At 43.0% G+C, this 19,458-nt stretch overlaps 1 long non-coding RNA gene across 1 annotated transcript; it reads left to right on the top strand.

Moving 5' to 3' along the window:
• Window positions 1-704: 704 nt before the first annotated feature.
• Window positions 705-17,595, top strand: LOC138504690 (uncharacterized). The gene is made up of 2 exons (XR_011279903.1): window positions 705-840; window positions 17,138-17,595. It is a non-coding gene; the product is annotated as an uncharacterized lncRNA (long non-coding RNA).
• Window positions 17,596-19,458: the final 1,863 nt, after the last annotated feature.

Raw genomic sequence — 19,458 nt, 5'->3', positions numbered from 1 at the left:
AAATACATAAAGGTATATACAGATAGATCAGGTTTATACATAAGAGGTATATACAGAAAAACATATTAGGGTGGCGATGCAGGAGTAAAAATAAAGGAGATGCATACAACTTACTCACACTAGCTGAATATACTGGTAAGGGTGGTAGTGAGGTAGGTGTGTAGAGGTATGCAGAGGGGAGGGGTGGTTATGGCTCCTTGTAAAGAGTCCTGAATGCTTGCTGCATTTAGGCGAGTGTTTGCTTACAACCACTTCTATATTTGATGGGCTTTCCCTTTCAGCCATAGGATAGTGTTGGTCCTAAAGTTTAGGTAGGGGATGTCGGTTCTCAGTGTGGGAGGTAGGGAGTTCCACAGTTTAGCTGCTTTCACTGGGAAAGGGTTGCCGCCGATGGTGGAGCAATTGAATTAGGGATAGAAAGGCTGTGAATGACTCCATGGATATGAGAGGTAACCGGTATTGTTTCACAAATACTGTAGCCATCTTGGGTTCCGTGGGTATGGCTGTGAATGACTCCATGGATGTGAGAGGTAACCGGTATTGTTTCACAAATACTGTAGCCATCTTGGGGTCCGTTGGTATGGTGGTTGAATGAGTAGAGGTGCATCCAATGTCATATGAGTCCACTGAAAAGATATCTTGGAATTCTAGGAAGACCTGTTTCAGCTTTTGTCTTTTCTCCTTGGTCTCACAGGCATCCGCAAGATTGATCCTTTCCTCGACCAACTCCTTTATCCCTGGAAAGAACTTGGACTTGGCAATTTCAATGGTATCCTCCAGTTAGGTGGAGAGAGCTCTTTTGATGGTATTGACCTGGACATGAGGTACCAGGCATTCGAGGTAATGATGCTTGACCCTGAACACTACCTCCTCCATCCTGATATAACAGGTCATCTCTGTAGAGTACACCAAGAAATTCCCCCCAAGCCTAGTAAAAATCTTTTCTGGAGGAATACTATTGCTGATTTCAAAACAGTCATTTGGCATTGGTCCATTGATTTCATTACCTAAATCAATAGGGTAATGTTGGGCATCCACAGCCATTCCACTAAAGGTGTCTGCATCCAAAGTGATACTTCGAGGGTCGCTTTTATCCACCAATATTTGAATAGTGTCATATTCTAGGTCTACTAGAGGTGTTGGATTTAAATACAAACCTTGTTGTTGGAGCTAGGAATTTAAATTTATAAAGGCGTCCTGATGTTTGAGGTTCTGTTCTCGCTTAATCCTGAGGCGAATAGTGAATTGTTGCACCTGTCCTGGGACGGTAACCTCTTCTTCCCCTTGAACTTCAACTGCATAAGACAGCAATTGAGCTTTTTGAGTGTTGTCAAAAAACACAGGGTGACCTGCCAGTCGTGACCATGCTTTATCTTTAATTAGTGCCAAATTAATTGTGAATCGGTTGAGAATGTCACTGCCTAAATAAAAGGAGGAAGGGACATCTGTCACGACCCAACACTTATATTCTATGCTTTCATTGCCAATGGACATTTTTAGCATACACAAGCGAGGCAGGAGATGTTTGGAGTTCAGAGTTTCGAGACCTACTACCCATTTGGTAAGAAATTTAAATGTGGGAATGGTGTACTCTTTTGGGAGTTTCCTAAATACTCCTTTGCTGGTGAAGCTCCTTCCATTATTCAGGCATACTCTGGTGAGCACAAGCTCCACCCCTCATTTATGTGAATGGGGAAATACAACTGTTCACCCTTTTTTTGAAAGTCCGTCAGACTTTGAGCAGGTTCTTCATTGTCTGGTTTCTCATGGGACTCAATGCCTTTTCAGACTTAGGACCAGTGTAAAATTTCAGGGTGTACCCTTCCAGAGTTGATTGCCACTTAAAACTGGGTGGAAGGTTGGTTTTCAAGAGTGGAGAAGGGTGCCCATCACCGGTTTGTTCTCCTACAGAGATGACAGTGATTTCTGAGACATGGTAATTCTTGAAATGGAATTCTACTTTCTCCGGTTCGATTAAATGACAGGTATCATTCATGCTTAAATAATTGGTGCTCATTTAAAAAATGTTAGGCCAGTTAGTCTGGGTTCCGAGAACCTTGTTTACACAGTCAATCAGAGGTGATAACCTCCTCAGGAGATCGATCCACAGTAAACAAGTAGTGACCTATGGAGTAACGACTATCACCAGATGTTTTAATCTATGTCTCCCAATTTTACTTCCAGATCCGCAGTCCTTTCAATGGAAATATCATTCCCGTAGAAATTTTGGACTTGTCTGGGAAGTGGTGTCGGGGAATTTGGTGACCTCGCCCCGTCCTGAGTTTAGTTGGTCAAAGTCCTGTTTGGACAGAAGGGTGGCTTGGGATCCATTGTCCACCAGACCTGATTACTCACACTGACCCTGCACCCTGACCGGTGCATAAAATCAGATTTTGTTCTCCTCCAGGGTGCAAAGAAAGTGTGAGTTATTGGCTGCCTGGTGGTGATTTTCTTAATATCGAACTCCGACACTGTGTGATGTTGGGCAATTATACGTGTTGAAGTTTGGAATCTGCAAGGAAAATTTAACAACTAACAATGGGCGCATTTGGGCAATCCTCTTAATCCTCTGATTCTTTGCTAGCCCCCTTTACCTGGAGGCAGTTCTCAGAACCTGTTTGGGAGAAGGACACTTGCATTTCTGCCTTGTCTGGCTTGCATTTTTGGGTTTGAAGAATTGCATGATCTGAGGCAGTCTCCATACTTAACCTGTCCCACTCAGTGTCTTTTGGGGCCCACATTTCTTTGGGATGGATCCTTGAGTTTCTGAAAGAGAAGGTTGGCTTAACTGAATCCTCTGGGGACTCTTCTCTCTCAACGGGGATAATCCTGAGTTCCTCCACAAAGTGGGTTCTTCGTTGGCCTCTCCTACTTAGCTGTTGCTCTTTGGGTTCTAACTTTCTGGGGGTAGAAGAGTCACTTTCAGGGTGAGAGATTTCTAGAGGTTCTGTCTGGGTGATAAAGGAAGCATCCTCTAGCGCTTGGCATCTCCCCCCCACCCAGTCCCCCTCCTCAGGAACCTGTGGTTTGTTGGACGTTACCTCCCGTCATTCCCCCACTGAGGCATCAGCCCTGGGTGTTGGGGAATTCTGAGCAGCAGGGTTAGGTTGAGAGTTGTACTGAGCCCTCAGCATGCGCCCCAGATCGTCCGTAAGTTGCTGGTCCTGTTACTCCAGCTGCAAGACTTTTTCTGGATTGTGGGGGGTCTCGAGTCATACCTCTGCTGCTCTGGAAAAGGGTAACTGTCCCTTTTCCCGGAGTACCTCGGGTACTGGGAATGTCCCCCACCAATTTCCATCCTGAATCTACCTTCTCCTGGGTTCAGGGATCTATTGTACTGGAATCGAGGAGAAGATTATTTTGGAAGTTCTGGTTCAGTGGTATCTGGGGAAAAAGTTCAGATTAGGAGGTGGAGTGATAATTCTCTCCTGAGGGAAATTTGGAAGGAAGTTACCCAGGGCAGTACTTACTTGATTGGTCCGTCCCCCGCACGGGCCTGGGAGTGTATACATACCCCAGGATTAGCTTGGTACCCTTGTACCTTGGGCTTACATAGGTGGCAGGGTCTGAGGCATCATTGTTCTGGGCCCTTGCCTGAGTACCATTCAATTGGGCTGACTTTGGGGGTCCCTTCTGCCTTCCCTTTTGCTTGTTGATAGGAGGGTTACTTTTAGCCCCCCCCCCCAATCTCCAGGTCCAAGGAAGGGGTAGTTCTCACCTCCGCCACCTTCACAGCAGCAGGTGGGTGTTAGGAAAGATTTCTCTTTACTGCACCTTTCCTTCCATTTTTATGGACCCAGAACCTGTTGCTTTTATTTTTGATCCTGACCTGTACTTTCTGCAGTGCAGTGAAGCCTGAAGCTTCACTACACTGTCTTTTGCTCATCTGTTATGGGGAAACTGACATGTCCTTCAGGCTATCAGAAATGGGAAACATTGTTTCCCTTAGTCCAGTTACTTTGTTAATACTTTTAGTAACTATTTATCACTTGTGGTAACTTTTTATCGATTGTACAATGCATGTTACAATGCAGTACAATGGGGTACGTTTTTGTATTTGCCCTAGACTAACACTCAAAGGATTTTTGGTTTCTCTATGTGTGCTAAATGGACAAGCTGGCAGCAGCAGTTACTTTTTACCATTTCGCAGTACTTTTCATTTTAGTCTTACCGTGTTTACTGCGTTTGGCTACTAACTGTGGCTAATGACCAAACATGTAAGGAAAAATAAGTGGGCACCACTTAGTGTAAATTAGTATTTCTTAGAATCTATCTTCATACACGTTAGAATACGGGAGGGAGATTTAGAAAAAGATTCACAGGAGCTGGCTGCGATGAGTCTGGAGACACCCTGACTCGTATAGCAAGAAAGTCCAAGTAGACCAGGTAAAACAACCTGACCACGTGGCCGCTCTCCGTATATTGTCCCAACTAAAGGGTAATGTAATTCACAAGGATGGTACTGTTATCAGTGTTAAAAATTCCTTTTGTAGAAGTATATTTTGGTAACATAGAATGAATCACTGGTCTGAATCAAGGTTTCATTTATTTTTAAAGCAAAAAAGGATTGAAAGTGATGACTAATATAATCTTAGTCGGTATGCGGCTACCATCTCACATAGTTGTAATCAACCAATAGTGCCAATGCATTTCGGAGCATAACGCTCCTTCATCAGGGCAAATCTCTGATTACATCATGTAACATAATAAAACGAGGTATTAATAAAATCACATAATTAACAAAACGGGAAAACATATATCACATTTGTGCATGAATAAATTCAAAACATAATCATCAAAATGTAATCATAAAAATATACATAATGTGTCACATACCCGAACAGGATTAATTGCAGGTAGCAATAGTGAGGTGGTGGAAAAAGAGATGGAAAAAAGACAAAATAAGTGAAATGAATGGTGGGTCAACCAAATGATAAATCTATGAACTGTAAGGAGGAGAGTTTAAAGTTACCTACAGTGATCGGGGTAGCCAGTGGTAAGAGAAGGGATAAATGTCCGGTTCACGAAGGATCGGCAGTCACTGGACTCAATTCGATCAGACGCGAATCTGAAGATATAACAGTGTATCAGGAGGATAACCAAAGCGTTACATAGGAATGTCTGATGGACGGGTAGTGATGTGCTTACCTGCGATGGTGAACATCAGATGGTTTTGTTCAAAGGTTGCTGAGTTTAAACGTTGTAAAAAATGTGTGGTATCTTTAATATATGTTGAAGTTTTTTGTATTAGTGGTTGGAGGACGAAATCGATGTACACTCCCAACGGTTGATTTATGCTGTTCATGCCCGCTACTATTGGTCTTCCAGGCGGTTTAACAGGGTCTTTGTGAATTTTAGGTAATGTATAAAAATTGGGAATCCTTGGGTGTGGATTGTTCAAAAATTTGCGAGTATGTTCATTTATCCAGTCTAACTCCATAGCTTTATCAAGTAATGTTTCCAAGTTCAATTTGATAGCCATGGTGGGATCATGATCCAAGGGTGCATAAACTGTATGATCTTGCAGTTGTCTGATACATTCTTTATCATAATCTATAGTATTCATGATGACTAAGGCTCCTCCTTTATCAGCTGGACGTATGGTAATATCCTTGTCACAATAAAGATTACGAATAGTTCTGATCTCATGGGGTTTCATGTTTTTATACGGCGGTGGTTTGTATCTGATCCGCTCAATGTCACGAGTGACGAGTTTTTGAAAAATGTCAATCGATGGTACTGAGATTGGTGGTATGAATCCACTCTTGGTTCTGAATTCCTGTAAGTCAGGGTTGACACTTGTATTCTCATGTGGTTCAAGCTCTTCAAAAAATACCTTCAATTTGAGTTTTCTTATAAATTTATACAGCTCGATTTTCGTGTCGAATAATGTTGTGCTGTAAGTGGGCACAAAACTCAGCCCTTTCTGTAAGGTGTTTTCTTCTGTTTTATTCAGGATTTTAGTGGATATATTAATAACTAGGTTTTCCTCAATTGGAATCTTGTTTGTGGCTTGTTTTTGAGATTTCCTCCTCCCCCTGCGGGTTCTTTTGGGCGCGCTCCTAAAAAAGACGTAGATGCAGGTGTTCTTATGGGAGAACTAACAATTCGGTTTGGGACCCAAGGTAGCACGTTTGTTGCTACCTACTGGGACCAGTGTCCATAGAAATATTATAGCCTTTATACATTGTGCAACACTATAACTGCTTTTGACATTTATAAGCTTCTTGTGCACACATAATTGTGTTACTTTACTTTGTTCTATTTATTTTTTTCTGCGTACATAGTATGTTTTCTATGTTCTTTGATTACTTCTAATGTTCATTTTTCTATGTTCCACAATAGCTGATTCACACTCATTAACACTTAAAATTAGTTTGTTTGTTTTTTAATGGCCCTTTAATTTCATAATACAACACACAACCTATACCGCGCTTTTTACTTGACTGATATGTCACGATCTACTGTCACGTGTCTAAGTTACAGTTCCCTAGGTAACGCTGTACACTGGCGATATCACGTGTCTATTTAAGTTACAGTTCCCTAGGTAACGCTGTAAACTGGCGATGCGAATTGGCGCCATACTGCCACTCGCGTTTCTATCTTCTGTGCACTTGCAACCTCGCAAACGCAGGTAAGCACATCACTACCCGTCCATCAGACATTCTTATGTAACGCTTTGGTTATCCTCCTGATACACTGTTATATCTTCAGATTCGCGTCTGATCGAATTGAGTCCAGTGACTGCCGATCCTTCGTGAACCGGACATTTATCCCTTCTCTTACCACTGGCTACCCCGATCACTGTAGGTAACTTTAAACTCTCCTCCTTACAGTTCATAGATTTATCATTTGGTTGACCCACCATTCATTTCACTTATTTTGTCTTTTTTCCATCTCTTTTTCCACCACCTCACTATTGCTACCTGCAATTAATCCTGTTCGGGTATGTGACACATTATGTATATTTTTATGATTACATTTTGATGATTATGTTTTGAATTTATTCATGCACAAATGTGATATATGTTTTCCCGTTTTGTTAATTATGTGATTTTATTAATACCTCGTTTTATTATGTTACATGATGTAATCAGAGATTTGCCCTGATGAAGGAGCGTTATGCTCCGAAATGCATTGGCACTATTGGTTGATTACAACTATGTGAGATGGTAGCCGCATACCGACTAAGATTATATTAGTCATCACTTTCAATCCTTTTTTGCTTTAAAAATAAATGAAACCTTGATTCAGACCAGTGATTCATTCTACGTTACCAAAATATACTTCTACAAAAGGAATTTTTAACACTGATAACAGTACCATCCTTGTGAATTACATTACCCTTTAGTTGGGACAATATACGGAGAGCGGCTACGTGGTCAGGTTGTTTTACCTGGTCTACTTGTACTTTAATGACCAAACATGGCCATGCCACCAGGTTTTTCCGCTTGGCCTGTGGCCATCTTGTTTCTTAGCCTTCTTCCAGGCCTGTGAGGACAGGAACATTCGTATATGGACTTACAGTGCCTGGGAAAGCAGAGGCTTTTGGCGGGCTACTGGAGGCTATGTGTTTGCTGGCAGGATGTGGGTTGGGACTGTCTGGTCCCAATCCACAAACGGGTTTCACTGTCTCTGAGTGTTATGCATGAGTGTTCCCACCAGTGGTCCTGATTGGACCACTGCTAGGATTTGTGTGGAGCTGGTTCTGCTATTGGCTAGTGGGAGTTTCGGCTCTTACCTGGCTTTTAGGATAAGAAGAGAATCCCTGCACCCACTCTTCAGAGATGCCGGAGTAACCAGAAGGAACCAAGACTCCTGTCCAGCTGTGAGACCCGTGAAGAGACAAGAGACCTGTCTGAAGGAAGCCTTGCAACTCCTGATGTCTGCTTGGTACCCTTCGAAGAAGAGCTGTAGGAGGTGTCCCGGGCCGTCCTGTGGCTCACCAGCTCTGAGTTTGGGCTACCGTGCTGCCAATTTCGCTGTTCTGTATTGAGGCCTGGAAATTGGGAGATCCTCAGCTTGTCCTACAAGACTTACCTCAGCGAAACGTCAGTGACCTAGCGTCAAGGGCCCCCGAGAAAGGAGGGAAAGTCTTACTGCAACAAGTGAGTCACTTTGCGTCGCCGTGCTGCAGTGACCACCATCCACAACAGCTTACCTGAGTCGAGCCCAGTCCTGAGAGGGCTCCTGCATCATGTATTTCTGCACTAGCTAAAGACGCCGACTGGAGATCTGCTCAAACCTGCAACCCCTGGGAATCAAGGACTGACTGAGGCTGATGGCGGGAAAAGCAACCTTGTACCTTCTTCAATTGACCTGCCAAGTCCTGTGAAGAATCAGAGTACGGGGGTGAGTTAAATTGGTTCTTACCTGCCCCTAAACTCCTTTTAAAGGTTTTGCTAACTTTTAATAAACGTTTACTATGCTTTGGCTTTGCCATTGCTTGCTCGCACAAGCATTCCGAAAGTTGGGGACACTTTTGTTAGTTAGAATAAACTGTCCTGTAACCCTTGGAACCGTTCACTGGACCACGGAGACCTTATCTTCATTTTTCCCAGCATCACAAACTGTGTCAGAACTTGCCCTGAACCTTTGGACATAAGGCCCCAGACAATTTAGGGAAGGACTTTTGAAGTTAATGTTAATTCTCTCTGGACCTGTAGTTCAGAAACTAATCTGCACTTTCTTTTACAGGGGTTTAATTTGTATTATGCCCTCCTCTAGTGACTGTATATATGTAATCTATTATTAGTGTTGTGTGATACTTCTACCTGTTAGTAGTCATTTTTTATAGTGATGTTTGGCCATAAATGAATAACTGTATTTTTATACATACTGTCTAAGTGCAATGTGTGATTCCCATTTTGTGTTCTCCTTGTGGACCCTTTACAAACTCACCACCTCTTGAGATTTAGCCTAGACCTCTCGTAACTGCTACCTTCAACTGGTTTGGATACAGCTCCCAGAGTTGTCCCTGACACAATATAGGTTGGACTTCGATACCTCTGTCCACCAGGCCAGAGTACAGAAAATCAATCCTAACAGTGGGTTAGATGACGTTGAGGTTTTGTTGGTGTTTCTATTCTCAGTGGACTTTTGGACCTAATAGATCCTGGTGGCTTGTTCAATTACTCAATCCAGGGTCCTATGTTCATGAAATCGTGTACCAGCTGAGCTATTATGTATTTGGGAGAGCATGAAAATAAGTGATCAAAACTCCCTACTATGTGTGTTTATTCGCCATGACATCTGAGCAAATGCACGCCTTAACTCCTGCACAAACTCCCTGGGGGCCTGCTCCTCCTCACATTGCAGGTTATATGCAGCCTTACGGGCCTCCTGTGGGTTTCTGTGTGAGGCAAAATGTTTTACAATGGCCACCTTATAAGTGAACCATTTATAATGATCATGGTCTTCCAGTCCTGCAAATAAACGTGAGTACTCAGGTGAAAAAGTCCATATAGCAAATGCTATGCATTTCACATCATTTCTAATCTGGAATAAGGCCATCATCTGCTCATAAAATTCCAGATGCTCCCATACCGAATACCTGACATTCTAGTGGTATGGGTCAGGAAGCTCTTTATGGCCTTGATTTGTCTTATTGGGTCTTTCACAAAACCCTTACTCTGTTTCTCTGTCTTTTTCTTCCTCTGCACCTGAGTCCATTCATTTTCTAACTCACAGCTACTCTGTGTATTCCTTTCCCTGTCCTCTAGGCGCACCCTATCTCTGTGAGATCGAGAACATCTCCTAGAGACATAGAATCTGGACTCCTCTCACCTGGACCGCAGTGAGCTCCCAGGGTCACTTTCCCTGTAGTAACATTTAGGCCCAGGATTACACTCAGTCTCTTCTTCCCTCCTTTCAGGGCAAGAGGTGTGTTATACAGATCTTTAAAAAATAAATAAATAATGTGGGGTAATCCCCACATCTCTCTGAATGGACGGAGTGTTTTAAATGGCTCTTCCTGGGTTGAATCTCTAGCTTTTCTCTTGCAGCAAAGCGAGCCAGTTGGTCCCTTTGTAGCCTCATCTTCTGCAAGTCTAACTCCCTGATCTTTTCATCATAGGAGTTTTCATGGTCAGAGGTACTCCCGAGATTCCTTCTGGCCTCCCAGTACACACTGGTCTGGCCACCTTCTGTATGACAGTGATGTATACACATCAATATCAGACAGGGACTGGCCTTCTGGATCAGTCGGGCTAGGCCTGGGTAAGTCTAACTTCCCCATGTTGCCCTGCTCTTGATAGATGGCATGCATGAGATTGGTTTCCATTTGTACATGAGAGGTTGTAAATGACTGACCTGAGGCCCTTGATAGGAAGGGCATTTCAACTTTATCAGTGGATCTTATCCCATATTTTCATTGGTCACGGGGCCTCGTGGCCTGTTTATAATTTTCAAATTCCTTTGTGAGACTCTCACACCTGTGTCTCTCTTTATTTACTATTGGTAGTCAGAGAGCTGTCTTTTTAATTCCAATGCTAAGGCCTGATTAGTGTCAAGCACCCTGCTCTGAGCTACCAACCGATCTTTTGTTTTCCGCACGTCATTCTAAAGTGATTCATTCTCCCTCTGTGAGCCTTGTATTCTGCGGCATATTCAAGGTGCTTTCCCTTCAGGAGACTAATCTCTTTCTCTTGCTCATCCCTACAATTCGCTCCCTCTGATAGTTCAGCTTCAACGTGGCCCATACACTCTACTAGCTCATTCCTTTTACATTCTGCCGGATTTCATCAAACTCCTTTTGTGAGTTCATCTCTTTAATGATGGACTGACTATTTTCCCTTTCCAATTCCCTAACTTGTTTGTTGGCCATAATGTCATCTAACAACCCTCTGTTATGATTATCCTGGTCATTCAATTGGGAACTTAGATCTGCACCTTCAGTACATGCATTTTGCAGTACAGCAAACTCTATCTTCTCTCACTGCATTGGCTTGCTGTTATGTTTTCAGCTCATCCTGTAGTTGCTCAATGAGCCTTTCTTGTTGTAACTCAAAACATTTGCTCTGCTGCATTTTATCTCCATGCTGTGTGAGTTCATTTTGAGCCTGTTTCCAGGCCTAGGTCTGCTTCATCACATCGGCTTCACTCTTTTGCACTCTCTCTTCAACAAAGTGCAAGTGGAAGTATAATAATCTGTGAGCTGATCCATTTGACTCAGTTCTTCACAAGCGTTTAGGGTCATATAAAATGCCTCTAATGTTTGTGCAATATCTCACCTTCACACCAAATATCAGTGCTCACTATGGTAGTCATTTTAAATGGCTTTTTTTCAACTTTTGTAAAACATTCTTTGTGCAGGGGCAAACATCACCATGTTCCTGCTTGATTTCCACACACAATGCTGAATCAAAAATCAATTCTTACTCAATCTCCTTTTGCCTTAGCACTCTACACAGTCTGTTGTTTTTCTACACCTATACAACTCCCTGAAACTCGGGGGTCAAGCTTTACAGTGGCCTTTTAACAATGCACAGTGACCTTATATCTACCTCATTACAGTTACACCAAAATGAATATCCTGTTACCAAAGCACTTGTCATGAGTCAGCAATAATAGACCAGATCCCGTCGCACGTGCCCCCAATTTGTCGCGCTATATTGAGAAACCACCCTTAACCTGGGAAGTACCTACAACACTTGTTTAAGTTTTTTTAGCGCTGACCTTACTGAAGACTCATATAAAGTCACACAAACATACCACCCTCTGCCCCATGCCCACAGTGAGCCAAGAACCAGGCCATGGTATAGGAAGATAGAAAGAACATATATTTATTTGAATTATAAGCTCAATGAATTTGTTCAATCATTGCCACCACCCTCTTTGTGGCAGAAAACACAGCTTCAATTATAAAACACACTTTCTACATATACATTTATCTCACAAACATGGAACATAGGCTAAATAAATTGTCAAAACTCTTTTCCAATTAATCCTGTTGTACGTCGAATTTCAATAATAATAGTATTGCACACTGCTAGAACATTCTCTTCAACACTACTGCCTGAGAAGTATAGTATCAAACCATAATAACCATTTTCATTTTGTGGAAATTAGTTCACCTTCAAGGCTTGCTATATGGAGTTCACTGCGCACTGAAAATGCTAGCAGGTTAAATCACAGATTTGTAAAAATGCATATGGCAAATAGGACTTCTCCAGAATTTAGCTTAGGAATAGACACAGGGCGAATTTAAAAACAAAACATACATCACACGTTCAGGGTTGGATACATGAGGTCTCACTTTAGCATAGCACTTCTCCCCCCAGCCCCAAAAACCCAAGCATCAGGGACATGCAGCACCCTTCTGGTCAAAGGCCAGGTCTAGGGAGTGGGGACAGTTTAGGCATTTCACTTTGCAGACCCATGACACTGTCCCTTAAAGGACCATATTGGGGAAGTTGGACAGTAACATTTGTATGATTATGAATTTTGGTTTTTCAGACCCCCCCCCTTCAATTAAAGGCCTGTGTTGGGGATATTAAAGGCCTGTGTTGGGGAAGTTGGCCAGTTTAAAATTGTCTTTTGTGGGGCCAAGGGCACCACTTGGTTAAATACAATGTGGAATGAGTGGTGACAATTGGGAATTTCGTTTTTAAATGACAATGGCCCTCATTACGACCCAGGCGGTAAGGGGTTTACGCCGGCGTAAACATCGCCGACCCTTACCGCCTGAGTACGAGTTCCCTTAGCGCCATGGCGGATATAACACCTGCTTTTAGCAGGTGTTAAAATCCATGGCGCTAAGGGACCTTGTTGTTAATTACGCCACCGTAATTTACGGTGGCGTAATTAACGCCTTCCCCACTCCCATTATGCCCTATGGGGCAAAAATGGGAATGGGGAAGGGTAAATGGGGATTGGGGACTTACCGCCCCGCCAAGGTCGGAATGGGGCGGTAAGTCCGCCAACCACCATGGCGGAGTTGGCAACTTAGCGCCATGGACCATGGTGCTAATAGCACCATGGTTCTCCGCCAAGGTCGTAATGAGGGCCAATGGAGGTCATTACGACCTTGGTGCTAAGTGCACCAACTTTACCACCATGGTGTAAACTCTGTTTACACCATGGTGGATGGCGGATTTACCGCCCCATTCCAAGGTGAGTGGGGCGGTAAATCCCCATTTCCCATTTTCCCTTCCCCATTCCCATTTTTGCCCCATAGGCCATAATGGGAGTGGGGAAGGCGCTAATTACGCCGCCGTAATTTACGGCGGCGTAATTAGCACCATGGCGGGCTAGCGCCATGGATTTTAACGCCTGCGAAAAGCAGGCATTAAAATCAGAATCAGGCGTTAAGGGTTAACGGTGGCGTTAACCCTTAACGCCTGAGTTGTAATGAGGGCCAATACCTTTTATTTAAAACACAGTTTTGGGAATGGGTTTCAGTGTGGAATTTTCATTTTAGGGACAAGGATCTTTTGGTTGGAAAGGGAAGGTTTGGGTATGGTGACAATTATCAATTTTGTTTTGGTGGCAAATATACCTTTTGTTTAACAAATAGTTTTGGTAGGGGTTCATTCGGGAATTTCCATTTTTGGAGGAGACACCCCTTCACATTAGAGAAGTACGACGTGAACGGGAAAATCAAAGCACCTCAATTACTTTAAATGACTATCTTGTATCTTCCCACTAGGAGAGAGTGAACGTTTCAAATTATTCCAAGCTCCCCCCTGTGTCAATCTATTTGGGAGTTAATTAATATACAGTCAAATATGCTCAGGGTCGACACAATTTTCCCCCACCTACTAATGGAAAAAAACTTACTTTGAAAGGGAAACGGTGAATTAAATAGATCCCTGCGCTGACATTTTGCTGAACAATCTACTTACTTTTGGACATCTCTGGGCTCTGCACTCATGGAAAATGAGCAGAACTTCGCTCTTAGGGAAAAACAGGAATCTGGCCAGCCCTTCAGTCAATTGGATTCCACAGCCATTTTCTCTCTATGGCGCCATTGAAGAATCACAGCCTATGTTTTCTAGTCTCCCCAGCAATAGACAGCTCCAGCCCACCTACAATATTTCCACCCAGATGTAGTTTTAGCAGATCTCTTTTGGTGATGTTTGGTTGTTGTCTCTTGGTAATTATTTAGCAGCTCTCCTCTTTTCCATAGTGCAAGAGCTTTTTACTCCCTAACCCCGTCTCCTGGACAGTGAACATTAGTCATTGCTAATTTGTGATCTTGCAACCCGGATTGGACACTTACATTTCTCTCCACGCTCAAGTCCAACCTCTCTCTAAGGATTGGTTTAGGAGCCTAGAACAGAAATATTGCAACTCCCATTTGAAATTGCCCCTTTTTTCATGTAAACCTTTTGGCAAAAGGTACCTACATGGCAAAGGTTAATAATTTACGAATAAATGCCGTAATATACATTATTATGTATATATATTTATTTTATTAAACTCAAGCTAATTACGGGGGATTTGATCAAACGACAGCCGTGTTCGCACAATGTTGAATAAGCGTGTGGCAATTTTTTGCTCTTTATACAAAAAGTAGAATAGGTGTACACATGCAGTTTGCTCCACAGATACCTAATTTTACTCCCCTTCAGCTCACTAATTCTTACATTTCAGAAATTTTCGGGGCATCCAGAAACACATTTCAGCTTGCTATTGCAATTCCATCAGTCGCATGTGGATACATTTTACTTCAACAAAATCACCTTGAAATGATCTTTAAAATTACATATGAATGGATGCACTTCAACTTTTTGTTGATGAGAAAATCACTAGTTATGATAGTACATTTAAACTAATGGGAAATCTACACATGTATGCAAATCTTAGTTCTCCTTTCTTCAGGCCAGTTTCCTTTCTTGAGATGCATGTGACCAGAGCCTCCTGGACTGTGTTTTTTTAAGGTTGGGGAAAAAGCCAGTAGGCTCTTTGTTGTTTGAAGTTGGTGGGCTCAGGAGACCTTTATCATACAGCAGATCATTCACCTCTGCCCTCTGATGCCGTAAGGCCATGCTGACATCTGGCACCTTGTCATGTTATCTGAAGTTAACCACAATTTTGATCTCAAAACATGGTATGTATGAGCTTCAAAGGGATCCGCTTTTCAGACCAGAAGGCCTGTAGTGGTGGAAGCCATTTGCAAATTCTGCCCAACATCAAAAACAGGGTCTGCCTCGGGCCCATGGAAACAAAATAGCCTTTTCTTTTCAGTTGTTGCCAGTATTTTGGATGTGAAGCATAGTATCTATATTAATGCATTGCATCTTTGTCAACACACACCTAGTCTTTTCAAATCAAAAACTTTATTTTAGCAGGGGACATTTTTCTTATTTCTTGCTTTAAAACTGCAAAACGCATATGGAAAGCCATTTTAGTTTCAGTGTTTGAAAACCCTGCATTTCATGTAGAAGGGGCCTTTGAATTATTTCTGAAAATGCGAATTAAAGCTGCTTTACAATTCAAACTTTCCTTTTTCAATGAAAGATAGGCCTTTTGATTTCCAATGCTTGACCATTCACATAGCTCTTCCTTGTGTTACTTGCAGGAACACACACAGTCTGCATTAATAGGCCCATTTTCAGTGTGGACATTTTCGAAGGCTGGCAGGTAATTTTTCCAGTGGGCTTTTCAGTTATCTTTCTTTGGGCCTTTGAATAAACCCCAGACTGTCATCTAATGTTGACTACAGATCCTGTCATCTACACTGTGATGCTGGCTACAGATCCTGGCCTCTGCCCTGTCATGCTGGCTACAGATCCTGGCCTCCGTCATGTAATGCTTGCTCCAGATCCTGGCCTCTATGCTGTAATGGTGTCTGCAGATCCTGATCTCAGCGTGTGATGCTGGCTGAAAAAAATGGCCTCTACCCTGTGATGCTAACTACAGAGCCAGGCGTCTCACCCGTAATGCTGGCTACAGATCCTGACCTCTACCCTATAATGCTGGCTACAGATCCTAGCTTCTGTCGTGTAATTCTGGATACAGATCCTGGCCTCTGCCCTGTAATGCTGGTGATGGACCCTGGCCTCTACCTTGTAACGCTGGCTACAGATCCTGACTTCTGTTGTATGATGCTGGATACAGGTCCTGGCCTCTGCCTTATAATCCTGGCTGCAGATCCTGGCCTCTCCCGTGTGATGCTGGCTATAGATCCTGTCATCTGCTCTGCAATGCTGGAAGCAGATCCTGGCATCCAACCTGTATTGCTGGCTTCAGATCCAGGCCTATGTGCTGTAACAGTATATGCAGATGCTGACCTCAGCGTGTGATGCTGGCTGAAGAACCTGGCATCTGCCATGCTGTGCTAGCTACAGAGCCAGGCCTCTCACCTGTAATGCTGGCTACAGATCCTGGCCTCTGCCATGTAAAGCAGGTCCCAGAGCCTGACCTCTCTGTTCCTCTCCCCTGTAGCACTGGATGCAGCTCCTTGCCTCTCTGGGTCTCTTCCTGTGACGCGTTGCTCGCTGCAGTGGTTGCTCCCTGTGAGCCTCTCCACTTTAAGGAAGGTGGAGCAAGGCCTCTATGGGCCTAACCCCACTCCTGCAGATGTTAGATAGTGGCCTCTCACCCTCTTCACTGGCCACAGAGCCACAGGTATGCAGGCTGCAAGCACCTCTCCCAGGCCCTCTGTCTGCAGAGCATTACTTCCCCGGGCCTCTCCTCTGTAATGTCGATTGCCGATCGTGGCATCCTTCTGCCACGCCTCTAGGTTTAATCTGAATATTAAGACATGTTCAGTTATGAACATGCAACCATATGTAAGTAACCATTTTTCTTAATATAAAAGCACCTTTTTGGGTTGCGCTTCCGGTAGAAAAATTATGGTTGACTCAATAGTATACTTTCCATAAATTATAATTATTTTTTGCATTCATATTCATGCAACTAGGGGTTCCATTCATAAGTGCATTATTTTCCTATTCCTAAATACATTTTCTTCTCTCAACACGTGTTTCTCCACGGTAAGTATCCGTGGTTCTTCAGGAGAGATACTATTTTAACAGTTCTTACTTTGTTATCCAATGTTATCTTTGAATTTTCAAAAAGAATTTTTCCTTTGTTTTTAAAATATTTTTCCAAAAGTGATTCCAAATTTATTTTTGTCCTTTTTTGCTTTCTTTTATTTTCTTATTTTTTCCTCTTTTTCTTCTTCTTCTAGCTTCCTCAGGTCCAATTGCCTCCTTCTGCCAAGATTCTGCCAAGGTCCGTGCTACTACTTCAGTAACCAGTTCAGTACAAACAACCTCCACTCTCTCTCTCACAGATGGAACTCCAAAATCTTACTGAAGAAATGTTTATGAATCTTTTTGTGTAAAAAGAATGTGTGATAACTTGGTCTAGACAAGGAGTAGATCGTAACTACCTATACACATTTGTAAAGGACAGGTGGATTTGCATGCATCGTCATGAAAACAAGGTTTGATGTAACTGGATACAGATCTCAAAAGTATCTAGAACAATGATCTGCCAATAAACAGGTAATCACTACTTAGCCTAGAGAAAGCCAAAGAATTGGTGAAACAATAGGCACATGCGCCAAATGGTGGTTGTTGGCTAATTTGTTAGGTTGTTTATACTGAATTGGTTAATAAAATATGGTTGCTGTACATAACTGAACATGACTTAATTTTCAATTTACACCTATGTGATAAGTATGATTCAATTGCCTACTTTATTGGGAAGTTATGGATACTGAGCGCACGACTGTGGGGAGACAAAACTGTATATTGTGCTGTCTTGAAATGAGCCAGTCAGGGGGTTATAGCAGTGAAAGAGGGTAACGCTGGGTGCAATGGGGCAATGGGAATGGCACTTTGCAAAACTGGGTGAAATGAGATTGGTCATTGGGCAAGTCAGGTGGCAACTGGGAATTTCTGCAGCACCAAGAGTGACATGGGGCATAATTGGGGGCAATGGTCCAATCTGTGGAAATGCGAATGACATGAGTCAAAAACAGAGCAATGACATGGTGACAAATCAAGGGACAATAGATCCATTTTTGGAGCGACGGGTGTGGTATAGGGCAAAACTGGAGCCGGCGTGAGTGACATGCAAGTAAGTCAGAGGGCATTGGGGTAGTTCTGTGGGGCATTGATAGTGACATGTGGGCAAGTCAGATGGCAAGGGACAATGAGTGAAATAGGGAAAAAGTGGAGGCAATGGGGCAAATATATGAGCAAGAGAGGCAGAAATGTGCAATTGTTTGTGCAATGTGTGTGAGTTGGGTAAACCCAACCCATCCATCTCACTGTCAAATCAGCCAGAGCACCTGAAGACCATGTAAATGGCAGAGGTGTGTGCTATAAATTCCAGGAACAGAACGTAGACGAGTCTGATGGCAAAGATGCAGTACTAGGGGAAACGAGAATCGCATGCACAGAACCAGAGACAGTCAGAGTGGCATGGGGAAAATGACAGAATAATGGGACAGTCCAGGTATGTACATGGCTCTGTGGTAATCTGCAAAAGGTAATTATCTGGTATTGCCTTGGCCCCTTCTTTCACCGGTACAAACATTGATTTATTCCAGTTACTTTTAACAACACTGTATTTTCAAAATTCCTGTATCATCGCGATAGTTCTAGGGCTTGTACTCCGAGGGTCTCCAAGATATATTAATAGGTTTTCCGCATAGAAGGATATGCGATCTTCCCAGCCCCCTGGCCAGCCAAATCCCTTGTAGATTGCACACTTCGACAATATGAAGAAGTTACCCACTGCATCAGAAATGGCAGACTACCCACATCCATAGTTTCCAATCAATGCAATTTACCTCGAAATTTTGAAAGCATTTTTGTTCGGCCCTACATATCGAACACAACCTCTCTTCAGGCTATCACCCCCAGTCTAACGGGTGTACAGAAAGAATGATCTACGTATTAAAACAATACCCTTGTTGCTTTTCTACAGATGCTGCTGATAATTGGGCCCACCTACTGAATTTGCCTACGGTAACTCCATTCATTCTGCCATTAAAGCCTCCCCTTTCTTTGCCTCTTACGGCTACCTTCATCGCATGCTTCCCATGTCCTGCATTCCAACCACTCCAACTCTCACTGTGGATGGGGGGATTGCTGAAATACAAATGGGACATAAGAATGTGGCTTCCAGTATTCTAAAAGCTTGAGATGCCACAAAGAAACAAGCAGATCGTTGTAAGGCTCCAGACCCCTCATTTCAAGTTGTGGATCACGTCTGGTTAAGTCCCATGTTCCTTCCTAGATATCTGGTACTGTCCAAGTTGGCTCCCCATTTCTTCGGTCCCTTCAAGGTCCTTCAGAAGATCAACTCAGTGGGCTTCCGATTACAACTGGTGTGTTCTTGGAAAAGGATTCATCCTGTTTTCCATTCTACCATTCGCCAAACCTATTCGCCTGAGCATTTCTCCCGTCTGCGCCCTGTTCACCCTCCACCTGTTACATTGGATGGATCCCCCTAAATTTTAAGTGTCAGCTATCTATGATTTGAGGTATAAGAGAG

This window comes from Ambystoma mexicanum, chromosome 11 (assembly GCF_040938575.1).
Source record: "Ambystoma mexicanum isolate Mex_15411 chromosome 11, UKY_AmexF1_1, whole genome shotgun sequence".
NCBI lineage: Eukaryota > Metazoa > Chordata > Amphibia > Caudata > Ambystomatidae > Ambystoma > Ambystoma mexicanum.
The sequence above is the reverse complement of the archived record's forward strand: the minus strand, read 5'-3'. Positions and strand labels throughout refer to the sequence as shown.